Genomic DNA, 13827 nt, shown 5'->3' with positions numbered 1-13827 from the left:
GAGCTGGGATGGTGCAGTGAGATAAATAACAGTGATGGATCAAGCCCTGATCTTTGGACTGGGTAAGAGTGGTCTGCTTAATTCAGACACTCTGTTCATCACCACCCCCTTTTCTGAAACGGTTTTGCGCTCCAGCAGTGTCTGGGAGCCTGTGCCCCTGAGCACTAGGATACCTCCAAGGAACATCCTGGAGATATCCAAGACCACATGTCGGTTTGGCCGGCTTTGGACGCTGGCCAAACCAACATGCGCACTTTTAGTGCCTACCACTCTTCCTCCCCCTGCTGCAGAAGCAGTGGCATAGCCTTGCTCTCGACTCAGCAAACTGCCAGTAAAAATAAAATGACAGTAAAATAGTTTTATTGTCATTTTATTTTCCTCCTGACTACTGCATTTCAGCAGTGGGGCGACGCTCTTGCGCCATAGCGGAGGGTCTGCCCCTGGTATTCACCCCTTAGGAAAACTTTATATCTACTGCAGTTTTCTATGCAGAGTTCAGCTTATTCCTGGTGAAAGGTCCCCTTAACTAAAAGGGCATTTCTGCAGAAATAAGTGGGGGTTAAAGGTGTGAAAAGAGGACAATAAGTTTCTGGGAAGTAAGCAGTGATCATGGAAACATTTTGCAGCACTGACAATGGTGTAAGTCTGTGAGTATTCACAGTAATATTCCATGTTTCTTTCCAGCCTAAATGTTGTACAAAAGATTGGTTTCCCCAGCACACGCTAATGTCAACATGTATTACATAAATAACAGATATCAACAATTATTGTCTTTCTTTGTATTTATTTGTTAAGTAAATCCTACTAGCATAGTATATTGTTCTGTCTGTGCAGGCCAAGCTCCTACCTTTTAACCGATTGTAATTCCGTCCCGGTTTCCCCATATAGTTTCTTGTCTTAGTTTTTTCTCTCCCAATCGTGTTAGTGTTGTCCCTAATTATTATAGACAAGGAACTATTTGCGGAGACCAGGATGGAATTACAAGTGGTTAAAAGGTAGGAACATGGCCTGCACAGACTGAACAATAGAGTATGCTACTAGGATTTACTTAACAAATGATGGCCCTTTGACTGACAAAAACTTTGCCTGCACTTAATATATTTCAGATAGCACTAACCATACTGATGAAGCAGGTGTACTATATGATTTTGGGGAGTCACAAGTCAACAAATATTAGGTTGCACGAAAAGTTTCTCATCAAAGGAACATGTTTCCAAGAAAAATGTAAAATACAAAACATAAGAAGATAAATGAAAACTAATGTATGAAACGAATAGAAATTAATTCAAAGATGTTAATAAAAATGTCTAAATTAAGCCAGCTGTTCAATAAATATGACATAGATAAAAAACAATCGAAGATAACATCAACCAAATAACAACATTTTTTGCAATAATTGGGATGCAAATTCTTTCTAGGGAATATCACTTTTTTTGCTTTGTATATCCACTACTGTATGATATAACCAATGTGCAGGGGTTGCCACACACAAAAAGTCACCTGAATTAAAAGGAAGATTGATATAGACACATGCGTCACCTATACTTCAAATTGTTAGAAAAAAGCTATCATGTTTTAGTAGAAAATACATATGCTTGTATCTTTTAGCCCTGATGAAGTCGCGGCCATCTGCCATGGGTGATGAAACACGTATTGGCTAAAAAGAGGCTAAAAAAAGAACCAAACAAGAACATATGAGAATAAATACAAAGAAAGACAAGAATTGTTGATATCTGTGATTTATGTAATAGATGTTGACGTTAGCGTGTGCTGGGGAAACCATTTTTTTGTATAAACTGGGTGATTTTGGTCGATCAACTGTGGAGTGGATGATCTCTCCACTTCAAAGCACTGCACATCATTGAGTTCATGACAACTTTCAAGTATACTTCTGTAGAGAGCCGTAGAACTTTCTGCAAACCTCACCTGCGCTAGTTGTACAAAAGAAACCAGTGTTTTCAAGGATCTGATAAGTAATGGAATATCTCAATATTTAATGGTGCATGGGAAATTGTTTCTCCATATGAAATATTTTTTGCTACTTAAGAATATTTTTTTAAGTGCAGAAAGCACTGAAACCATAAACCCAAACCGCTGCATTTTCTAACTTCAGGCAATGCACTGGGCATAATGTTAAAGTTATTTGGGGCACAAATGCATTTAACTGAGTATGTTATTAACACAGTGCCCCCTATTACATCAAATATGCTGTTCCTAGTACAGGCGTGAATATGCATCCGCACTTGGCTCAGCATATTAGCAAAAGGGGACCAGATGTTTGACACCGTATGCTATTCATTAAAGGGAATGACCAAGCAACTGATGCAGGTGGGTGCAGGTCCTGAATGCACCCACCTGCAGGAGGGCACACAGGTGGTCCCTTGACCTGTGAGTCACCTGCACTTGGCCACCCCTGAGTTCCCTGGGACCCATGTTTCTCTCAGAGGCAACCCCTTGGAAGGAGTAATAGCTGTGTGCCACGTCTGTGTGCTGCATATTCAATGTATCTGGTGATAGCAAAGGATTCTCTTATTTGTAAGGGGCCACACTCCCATGGAAATAACAGTTTGTCCACTTGGCATCATGCCAGCACATAAATAGCAACAGCACACCCCATATTATAGAAGGGGATGCACAAGCATCTGCTTCTACTTCTGTAATAACATAGTGCCCAGTGCTTTAAATGAGCAGGTACTATCAGGAACTCTATTCACTTCTTTAATTTGGAAGGGATAGTAGAGGCATTAATCAGCACTCTCTAATGTTTGTAATGGCAGAGTACCATTTCTTCTCATCAGCAAATAAGTAACTGGGATAAGAAGTAGTACCTACATGTTCATATTTCCATTTCACGCACTGATCGTTCCTTGTGGTACACAAATATGGAGCAAACACCTTTTGCATCCCCAGGGAACTTTCTATAAGTGGCCCCAGGATCACTCCCATAAGTCTACCAAACTGAGAGATTTCTAGGACATACTAATGAGCGTTTGTGCATAAGAGCCAGTAGTCCAAATTCCCAGCAGTGACCTCTGATAGATTTGTGAATCAGTCCCGAACTAATAGGGCTGATTCACAAATATGTCTCTCCATTCAAGTCTTTTGTTGCATCCTTGCACATGCGGGGGCGGGATTTTGATCGCTATCTTATCACCTTTGATCTAAACCCCGTTCTGGTCGACTGAACCTTTGTTGCCTGTCTTTGAGGAAAGAAGGTGCATCCCTTACCAGGTTAGTTCAATCAATACTGGATTCCGCTCGGAAAAACCACAAACAACTTCTAGCTTTCAAGGATTTATTATAAAGTTAGGGTAAGTTGTAAGTACAAGCATCTCAGCATAATATTCACCAGGTACATGGGTACGATTACATACATGTGCTCTCTGAAAACCCTCAGACGAGCAAAGAAAACTACCAGGACCAGCTCCAAGATTAACAGAGCTGCCAGCATAGACACATATTGTGATCTCTCAATCATTTACAGGCGGGATAAAGGGTCAGGTTAGGCTGTCCCTACCCTGTTCTGGATGGTATCCCTACTTAACAGAATCCCAACCTACCCAAAAAGGTGTCAGCGGTGAATGACTCCCAAGGGAGATCACCCACTCTTAGTCTCTAGATGAAAACCTATGGTCGCCGGTCATGACCCCTCTCTGCCTACCCATCCGCTCTCTAAAGGGTCCTCAGGCATCTGCTCTAACTCCACCCAGGGGTGCTGTCCCTAATACAAAACATACAACAACATTTGAGACGCCCCTCGTGGGACGCCCCTCACGTGGTGTGCTTCTGGCTTTTTCCATGATGATCCTCGTTGGGGCCTCGTGCGTTAGAGTTGACCTTGCTTCTCAGACTCTTCTCCGGCCCGCCGATACCCCCCAACATTCCTAAACCCTCCTCCATGTCTGTTTCCTTCTCCTGAACAGAACCCTATTCATCCAACCTTTAATTGGATCCCTCCTCACACTCGCAGACAGACATTTGCAGTTAGGATCCCATTTCTCATAAACTTCTAACAGAAGTTGCAACATTAGGTCTCGGCGTCCTTGGCTCCTACCAATACGTGTAAATCAAGCATGGCTAAACAATTCAGGCCTATAATATGGCTCATAATGATTATATTCTTCGAATCCTCCATTAATTAATAGCATGTTAATACTCTACTTTATGATTAGGTAAACACATCTATAAAACATGACCCATTAAAAATGACTACTAAATGTCATTAGTGCAATCCATGTCATGCAAACGAGTACCTTTCCCGACCCCTTCAGCTCTGGCCCTGAGGCCTACTGCGTTCTGTGTTTGCAGCATGTCATTCTTACATTTTAGCAGCTACACGACATGGATTCAGGATTAATCACGTCTAATAAGGTTATACATTTTCACATATTTCTGCATTAGGTCCACTTCTACATAAATCTCTAGATTAACTACACATTTCAGAGTATAGATGCATATAATACCAGCACTCATGGCATTTCTCTTCATGACTTGTGCTTACTACGTGTAAATGTGATGTACTTATACAATTAGGTCAGTTTGCGCTCTCTCAGTTCCCCCCTTTGATGACCTCTCGGGGTCATCACTAACATTTAAACTGACGTAATTGCTAGTGTTCCTCGTTTCTGCGTTTCTAGAGCCCTCAGACTCCTGTACTGATTGTCTTGTATGGCAGCTAATCTCTGTAACTGTTCTCTCTGGGCCCTCTCCAATCTCCTTGCTCTATACCATTTGAATGCCCTCACCAATCCCCACAACATGATCCCACAGATCAATATTATGATAATAGGTTTCAGCACATACCACACGAAGCTTTTTCCTAAGGTGGTGAACCAACCTCCAGCTTCACTCATTCCATGGCCCACCTTTTCCCAGACATTTTCTCTACTCAGGTCTTCGATCTCTTTGTGAATATCAGTTATGTTCATAATAACTTTCTCAAGGGGCTTCGAATTGTCTGGAATGGAAGTACAACATTCCTGGACTTTCAAAGCCTTACAGACTCCGCCCTCTTTTGCTAGCAGGACGTCTAATGCAAGACGGTTTTGAAGAACCATGGCCCTTATCGATTGCATCTCTCCTTCCACCAGCATTAAGGACTGAGCAGTGCTGGCAGACAACCTGTCTACGACTGTTGCCAGTCGTCTAATTTTAACATCATTAAGGATCAGTCCTAAAAGAGGGAATACAGCTCCAAATACATCTCCAACCATTTCCGCATCTCCTAGGTCTCTTCTCCCCCTTGCTGAAGCCTTGCCCTCGATGATCTCTAAGTCTTGGGCATGATATATTTTGGGGAAGACAATTGCCAGGTAACATGATCCATACCAGTTATCAGGTAGTCTCACGTAGGCATTTCTTCCACATACAAAACATACATTTGGAATCACTTGCATTCCTTTCAGGAAATCCTTGGTATAATATTCTAGATTGAAAGCATGTTCACAGCTGACTTCTCCTACGTATACATTTTCATAATACGTTTTGGCTCGGTGAAGACATAGCTTTCCTCTCTGCGTTCTATCCAAAGCTATTGGACCACTACTACCCTTTCTTTTATGTGCCCTCTCTTCCTCGGTCCAATCTGTTTTCCATTGTCCTGATTTTTTCAAAATCTTTTGTCTCCTGTATCGATCATCCACTTGCCCTATAAACTTTTTCTCGACTTCTGACACCTTGCATGTCAGGTTATTTCTGCGGGCATGTGAAGTATCTAAGGTAATCCAAGGAATGAAGAACTTGGCCAATCTGTCTTCACTCTTCCAGTAGTCCCATTTGTTCATCTGCTTGTAATTTGGGACTTCTGGTAACACTGAGTCATAATTGGAGAAATAGTATTCAAAACTATCTCTCCCATAAAATATACTAAGCAATAAGCTACATGTAATGCCATATGTCAGCGGGAGGTGATGATACCTAATGCCTTCATCTACAGACGCCGGCAACTGCATGCAGACGTAACAGTCCTTAACCTCCATGGCATCCACGTATTCATACAAAAGTTTAGCATAAGCATTTGACCTAAAGTCGCCTTGGGACTCATCCACGTGTAACCTACGGGCTTCTGCTGCTAATAACGCTTTCTCCTGAATGTTTTCCCCTTTCTTACCAGCAACAGTGGGTTTAGGTGTCTCTACAGATTTCTCATCGGTTACCTTTGCCTCATCCTCATGTCCCTTTACATAGGAAACTGTGACTACTAAAACTATTAAAAATATCACTCCTACTATTAGTGTGCCTATTATACATTTGGCTCTACGATTCGGGGTGCCGGCTTCCATTTCGTCAGACAGTATGACTCTCTCTTTTTCTCAGCACAAAGTTCCTTTCTTCTCATTCCTTTACAGTCCTTTTTTGCTCCTTTTGTCCTTAGAACCACACAACTGGAAGCTGACAACCTCCTTTGCAAAAGTCTTTTTAAAGCTTTGACACAGACAACCCTAGCCCTTCTCCGTCAACTTATGGGAAGGTCCCTAAGAATTTCTGCTTCCTGGGCGCTAGGTAATCTTCTTCTTCTTGCTTATTTACAAAAGTCTTTAAGCATCCACAACTAATTTCGGACCTGCGGCTTAAGCTGCTCTCAACTGCCCAACTTCGTCTCTTACACATGAGCCATCGACAAAGAAAATTTCATCGGGGTCAGTCAGTGGCTCATCCACGATGTCGGGTCTCGGTTTGGTACATAGTTCAGTCACATCAAGGCAGTCATGGTCTGTACATTCATCGTCATCGATATCACTTGGGAGTGGCATCAAGGTAGCAGGGTTCAAAACAGAGCATCTCTTGAGGGTCACGTTCTCTGCAGCAAGGATGACTTGCTCATAGCGCGTGAGCCTGCTGTTGGTCAGATGCTGTGTTTTGGTCCTGGTCATCAACAGTTCAACCGAGTGGGGCACGTACACCTCTAACGGGTGCCCCATCAGGATGTTCTCACAACGCTCGATACTGACACCTGTTGCAGCAACGGATTTGAGACATCCGGGCAACGCTGCGGCTACTGGGTCTAACGTAGCCGAGAAATAGGCAACTGATCTACGGGCATTCCCATGAATTTGGACCAACACAGATAACGCACAACCTTCTCTCTCGCAACAGTAAAGCAAGAATGGTTTATCGTAATCAGGCATTCCCAGAGCAGGAGCACGACACAGGTCCTCTCTCAGCTGCAGGAACGCCATCAAACAGTCTTTGTCCCATGGTACCGGATCACTCACTTCCTTGTGCGTCAGTTTTTGCAAGGGTTTTGCTTTCAGTGAAAAGTTTGCGATCCACTGTCGGCAATAACCCACCATCCCTAGGAACATCCTGACTTCTCTCTGCGTTTTAGGCGCATTCATCTTCATGATCGCCTCTATTCGGTCTGGTGACACCTTTTGTTTGCCTTTCTCAATTGTGTGCCCCAAGTACTGCACTTCTGTCAGGCAGTACTGCAATTTTCCCGGGGACACCTTGTGCCCATTCACAGCTAGGTGATTTAGCAAAGCAATGGAATCCTCCCTGCAAGCTTCTTCTGTCTCTGACGCAACAAGGAGGTCGTCTATGTACTGGACCAGAACTGACTTCTGGGGCAGCACTAGACTTTCAAGATTTTTCTTCAATAGCTGGTTAAAGATCGATGGGCTCTCTGTATACCCCTGGGGGATACGACACCATGTTAATACGCGATTTTCCAGCTTAAAAGCGAAAAGGAAATGGCTATCCTCGTCCAATGGGATCGAAAAGAAAGCCTGACAAAGATCTATCACAGTGAACCATTCGGCTTGAAACGGAATCTGAAACAGTATCACTGATGGATTCGGTACCACTGGACAACATGAGACAACTATGTTATTAATCTTTCGGAGGTCCTGCACTATTCGGAATTTCCCATTTGGTTTCTGCAAACCCATAATCGGGGAGTTACATGGACTACCCACGATTTCTTTCAGTATTCCCTGCTTAATCATGGACTCGATCACGGGCTTTATACCTGCAATCGTTTCTGGAGTCAATTTATACTGGGGTGTTCTCGGAAACTCAGCATGCGTTTTCACTACAATTTTCACTGGGTCCACCCCTTTGACCAGTCCGATCTCTTCCCCAGTGAAATCCCACACTTCTGGTGCTACGGAGGCGGAGGCGCAGCGGACGAGCGCAGCGGGCGCGACGAATGCGCGCCGAAGGCGCGCATAAGGCAAGCTCGTCTGCGCTCGTCCGCGCCGAGTCCGGGCCTAGGGCCAGCCCCCTTCCTCCTTACCCCTCAGTACCCCGGCAGTATAGCCCTGAAACTTTGCATAGTTTCAGGACATCCACTAGCGAGGGATGCCTACACAGATTTCAAGCTGATGCCCTACCCCCTACCTGCCCCAATTGCAACCTCCACCTTAAGCCCAAAACTACACCTGAACTGCTATATGACCCAGTCCTGAGGCGGAAGCCGGGAGCTGGAGGTACTCGATCATTTTTAAAACTTGAAAAATTGCTATTTCCTTACTTTGTGTGGTGTCACTGTTTTTTGTGCTTTTAGAAAAACAACACTCACCTAAGCGCCTTCATTGCCTTCAGCGCACAGCTGCCCTTGAGCTGACGCGCCCACCTCGCGCTTTCTCAGCTGCCGCCATTCTCCCAGGCGTGCGCGCTGACTCCGCCCCCTTTCAGGCCACACCCCCTCCTTTCCTTGATATGTGCCTGTATAGGAAGCGCAGCGGACGAGCGCAGCGGGAGCGCCGTTTGCGCGCCGAAGGCGCGCCTAAGGCAAGCCCGTCTGCGCCCGTCATCGCCAAGTCATCGCCTCTCGCCAGACCCCCTGGCCTTATTCCGTCACCACCCCTTGCCTACGATAGTGAGACACTTCATAGCTGGAACCCCGGAAGAACTTGCACTAACATTACAGGTAAGCCCGGCTTCACCTGCCTACAATGCCAAACCTGCAATTTCTCCACTACTAAACCTCACGCCATTCGACAGCTTTTAGGTCCGGACAAAACCACCCCCATCACGATACTCCACCTCAATGTAAGATCACTAGCCAAACATCACCTTGAGGTTAATACCCTAATCCTGGATGAAAATCCAGATATCCTCTTCCTCTGTGAAACATGGCTTCGCGATGGCACCTCCACCATTCCCAACCTTATGCTACCAGACGACTATTTGATGTCGGCCATTAACAGAGAGGGAAGAGGAGGCGGTCTCGCTATAATCTACAAAAAAACGCTCTCCTGTTCTTTTGTCAAGGAAGATCTGTCAGACTCTGAAAGCGCCCACTTCAAAATCATCATAAATCCCAACTTCACCGTGTCGGGTCTCTACATCTACCGCCCACCTGGCCCCTCTTCAAAATTCATTGAGGCCCTCCTTGAGTCAGCAACCTCTCTAATAACCAAAAGCCCCAATTTTACCATTCTGGGAGACCTTAATCTCCACTTTGATCTACTTAACGACCCTACGATCAAAACACTCCTTGCAGACCTCTCTGCACTGCAACTCAACCCCCTCATCTCCACTTCAACTCACCTAGCTGGCCACATCCTAGACCCAGTTTTTTCAAACTTAGAAGAACTCACCTCAGAGCCACCCCTTCCTATGGGATGGACAGATCACTCCCTTATTAAACTGGCCATTCCGGTCAATAAAAGCAGGCACAATACGGCACCGACCAGCCGCCTAAAAAGACCATGGCATAAACTGTCTCAAGAGGACTTACACAAGACCCTAGGGGATTTCTACCTTGACACCAACTCTGACATCAACGCTAACTACAGCACGTTTCATGAGTGGATTACGGGCGGACTAGACAGTCTCATCCCAGCAAAATGGACAAAAGGCCGTAACTCTCCATCTAACCCCTGGTACAACGACACACTCAAAAATCTACGGAAAGAGTGCAAAAAGGCAGAACGCCTTTGGCGTAGGGAATACAACAAAGAAGACAAAGCTAGATACCTTCTGTTACAGAAAACGTATCACAAAGCCATCCGTGCTGCACGGACCGCCTTCTACGCCGAGAAAATCGAATCTAGTCCCACCCCCGCTAAAGAAATCTTCAAACTCGTACAAGAACTGCAGAGCAGCAAAACACCCCTCCCTACTATTTCCTCCGAGCAACAATGCGAAGAACTTGCCAGGTTCTTCGTTGACAAGGTACAGAAAATCTACACCTCCTTCCCCCAGCACGCCCCTAATACTATCAGCAATCCTTCTGTTTCTCATAGCTACTCGACCTTGACCTACATCCCAGAAATCTCCAAAGACATCCTCATCAGACTATGTAATAAAGTCAAATCTGGCTCCCCCGCAGACCCCATGCGCCCGGCTCAATTCTTAGAGTCACTCAACTTCTTCCTACCAGCGTTAACCGCCATCCTGAACCTCTCCTTTACTTCAGCGTGTGTACCATCTGCCTGGAAGCAAGCGTGGGTTTCGCCTATCATCAAGAAACCCACCCTAGATCCATCTAAACCGGAGAATTTTCGTCCAATCTCCCTGCTTCCATGGCTTTCCAAACTCGCTGAAGCGCATGTCAACAGCACTCTATCCCAGCATATGGTCAAAAACAACATTCTGGACCCATCACAAAATGGGTTCAGACCAGGCCATAGCACTGAGTCTGCTCTCTTAGCCACCACAGAGCACCTCCGAACGATCTTAGATGCCGGTCAAAGTGCTGCGCTGATCCTTCTGGATCTCAGCGCGGCATTTGACACGGTATCCCATGTCATCCTTCTTAAACGTCTAGAGACCTTTGGAGTAACTGGTCATGCCTTGGAGTGGTTCAGATCCTTCCTCGAGAACAGGTCCTTTCGAGTTTCTGCCCCCCCCTTTCTATCTAAACCCCACCCTATTGAACAGGGAGTCCCGCAGGGCTCTGCGTTAAGCCCCTCTCTTTTTAATCTCTATGTTCAGCCTCTGGCGGCAGTGGCCAAAGAATGGGGTTTGACATTAGTATCGTATGCTGACGATACACAACTGGCCATCGCCCTCTCAGATGGTCCTTCCAACTTTTCCTCTAATTTCAAAAACGGACTCTCTGCGGTCGCCCAATGGATGACAACGAACTGTTTACAACTTAATGGCGGAAAAACAGAGGTGCTTCTCCTTGGCAAAACACCAGCCTTTGGAATGAGCACTGGTGGCCGTCCTCCCTTGGTACCATCCCTCCCCCCAAAACCCTAGTGAAAAACTTGGGTGTCTGGATGGATGACTCACTCAACTTTCGAGCCCACACCAAAAAAGTTGCCGGCACCTGCATTGGCTTACTGAGAAGCCTCAGCCACATACTTGGCTTCTTCGACGCAAAGACCCGCCAACTCATCATCCAAGCCACCATCCTCTCGCGTCTAGACTATGCCAATGTGCTCCTTCTTGGTGCCAACAAATGTGAGTTAGCACGACTCCAACGCGTGCAGAACTCGGCCGCTAGAACTTTGGTCGGCCTGCCCCGCAGATGCTCAGCCAGAGCGACCATCAGAAAATTGCACTGGCTCCCTGTTGACTCCAGAATCAAGTTCAAGACCCTCATCATGACCTTCAAAATCCTCAAACTCAACACCCCCCCTCTGCTTCAACCCCTTCTCACTCCCTACGCGCCGTCACGGAACCTAAGATCTTCCAACCAAAACCTTCTATGCGTCCCACGCATAAAACTCTGCCGCATGGGCGGCCGCTCCTTTAGGTTCCTGGGAGCCAAGATGTGGAATGAACTACCACATCATATTCGCTCGATAGACAACTTATCAGCTTTCCGGAAAGCAGTGAAAACTTTTCTATTCCCTTGCCTGTAATCCTTCCTCTGTCCATGGACTCTCCACGCTTAGGATCTGATCTGGGTTCCAGCGCCGGGACGCCTCATTGCCGGGGCAGCTGTAGCGCTTTACCAAAACAATAAGATAAGATAAGATAAGATGTACCTGTTGAACTGCCGCTCCCTCCCAAAACATAGGGTTGAAATTTCTCTCTTAATAGAGGAACTTTCACCTGACATACTGTTTTTAACAGAAACCTGGCTAACTCCTGACGCTGAGCCAGCGATTCTGGAAGCCCTCCCCTCAGGCTTTCAAATCTCTCACCAAGACCGGCCTAAAGGGAGAGGAGGAGGTCTAGCGATAATTTCTAAAGATCAATTTCGCTGCCGTGTAGCAGCCGAATCCATCCCGGACTGCAAGAGTATCATTTTCCATGTGGAACTCTCACCTAACAATTGCCTTTCCGGCACGCTTATTTACCGCCCTCCCGGCCCCCCGAATCAGGTCCACGTCTGCTTACCCTCAAACATAGCCGAACGCCTTAATCCCTTATCTAACTTTACCGTTTTAGGTGATTTTAATTTCCATTTCGACTCGGATTTGGACCACATAGCCACTATTCTAACAGAAGACCTCGCAGCTCTACAATTGACCCAAAAAGTTACCTCCCCCACTCATGTTAAGGGTCATCTGCTGGACCCGGTTTTTAGCAACTGCATCGGCCTCACAACAGGATCACCCATCCACTTGCCTTGGACCGATCATTTTTTGATCCCTATCAATTGGTCTGCACTGAAACCCTCTAAATTGACACCGACCACAAGACTCACTAGAGCTTGGTCAAACCTCGCAATTGACAAATGGACTAATTTACTTGCTGAGAACCCCCCCCTAATCAAAGATAACCCTAACCTTGCTAATCTGGCTTATTCTAATTGGATCACTCAGTCTCTAGACGTAGCCCTCCCCATAAAAAAAATCACACTAAAACGACTTCAAAAAACGGCCCCATGGTATACTGAAGATCTCAGAGCCAAGAAACGCTGCTGTAGGCAGTCTGAAAGAAGCTGGTGAGCTGATTATTCCTTAGGAAAAAAAATCTCTATCATGAAGCCATCAGGGAATACAAAATGTTGATAAAATCGACCCAAGCCGCTTACTTTTCGGAGAAAATCTCCCTTGCTAAATCCAAACCTAAGGAAATTTTTAAGATCATAAAAAAACTGACCAAACAGTCCCCCTGTGATCAGGCAGATAAGTCCACTACCCATTGTAATGACGTCGCTGAATTCTTTCACCAGAAAATAAATACCATTTACTCTGCTTTCCCACCAAACAACCTCACCCTCTCAATTCCTACTTGTCCCCCCATGACTCCCACTCTTCACTCACCCACATTAACACATTTCCCCCCACTAGAGCTAGCTACTCTTGAGCCCCTAGCACGGAGTGTTAAATCTGGTTCCCCCAACGACCCAGCACCTCCAGACATAATAATGGCAGCATCTCAAACTACTCTGCCTATAATTAAGGACATCCTAAACGCCTCCATTTCATCTAGTGTGGTCCCGACTGCCTGGAAGCAGGCTATGGTCAGAGCTCTAGTGAAGAAGCCCAACTTGGACCCTAATGATCTGAGTAATTATCGCCTCATATCCCTGCTCCCATGGATCAGCAAGATTCTGGAAAAATATATCAATAAACAGCTAATCACTTTTCTGGAAGATCACCAACTACTGGACCCGACCCAGACGGGCTTCAGACCCAAGCATGGGACCGAGACCGCACTCCTTATGGTCACTGAGGAAGCGAGAAAGATCTTGGATCAAGGAGGATCAGTGGCAGTGATCCTCCTTGATCTCAGCGCGGCCTTTGACACGGTTAGCCATAACACTCTGCTATATCGCATGTCCCAGGTTGGGATTGAAGACAAAGCCTTGTCCTGGTTCAAATCTGTCCTCCAAGACAGATCTTTCTGTGTGTTTGAAGACGACTCTGTCTCTGCCAGCAGACCTTTGAATTGTGGAGTCCCTCAGGGATCATCTCTAAGCCCTGCACTTTTTAACTTGTACATGAGGCCACTGGCTGACGTCGTCCGTCCGTA

Source organism: Lissotriton vulgaris, chromosome 5, assembly GCF_964263255.1.
Source record: "Lissotriton vulgaris chromosome 5, aLisVul1.2, whole genome shotgun sequence".
In the NCBI taxonomy this organism is placed as follows: Eukaryota; Metazoa; Chordata; class Amphibia; order Caudata; family Salamandridae; genus Lissotriton; species Lissotriton vulgaris.
This window is presented reverse-complemented; position numbering follows the sequence as displayed.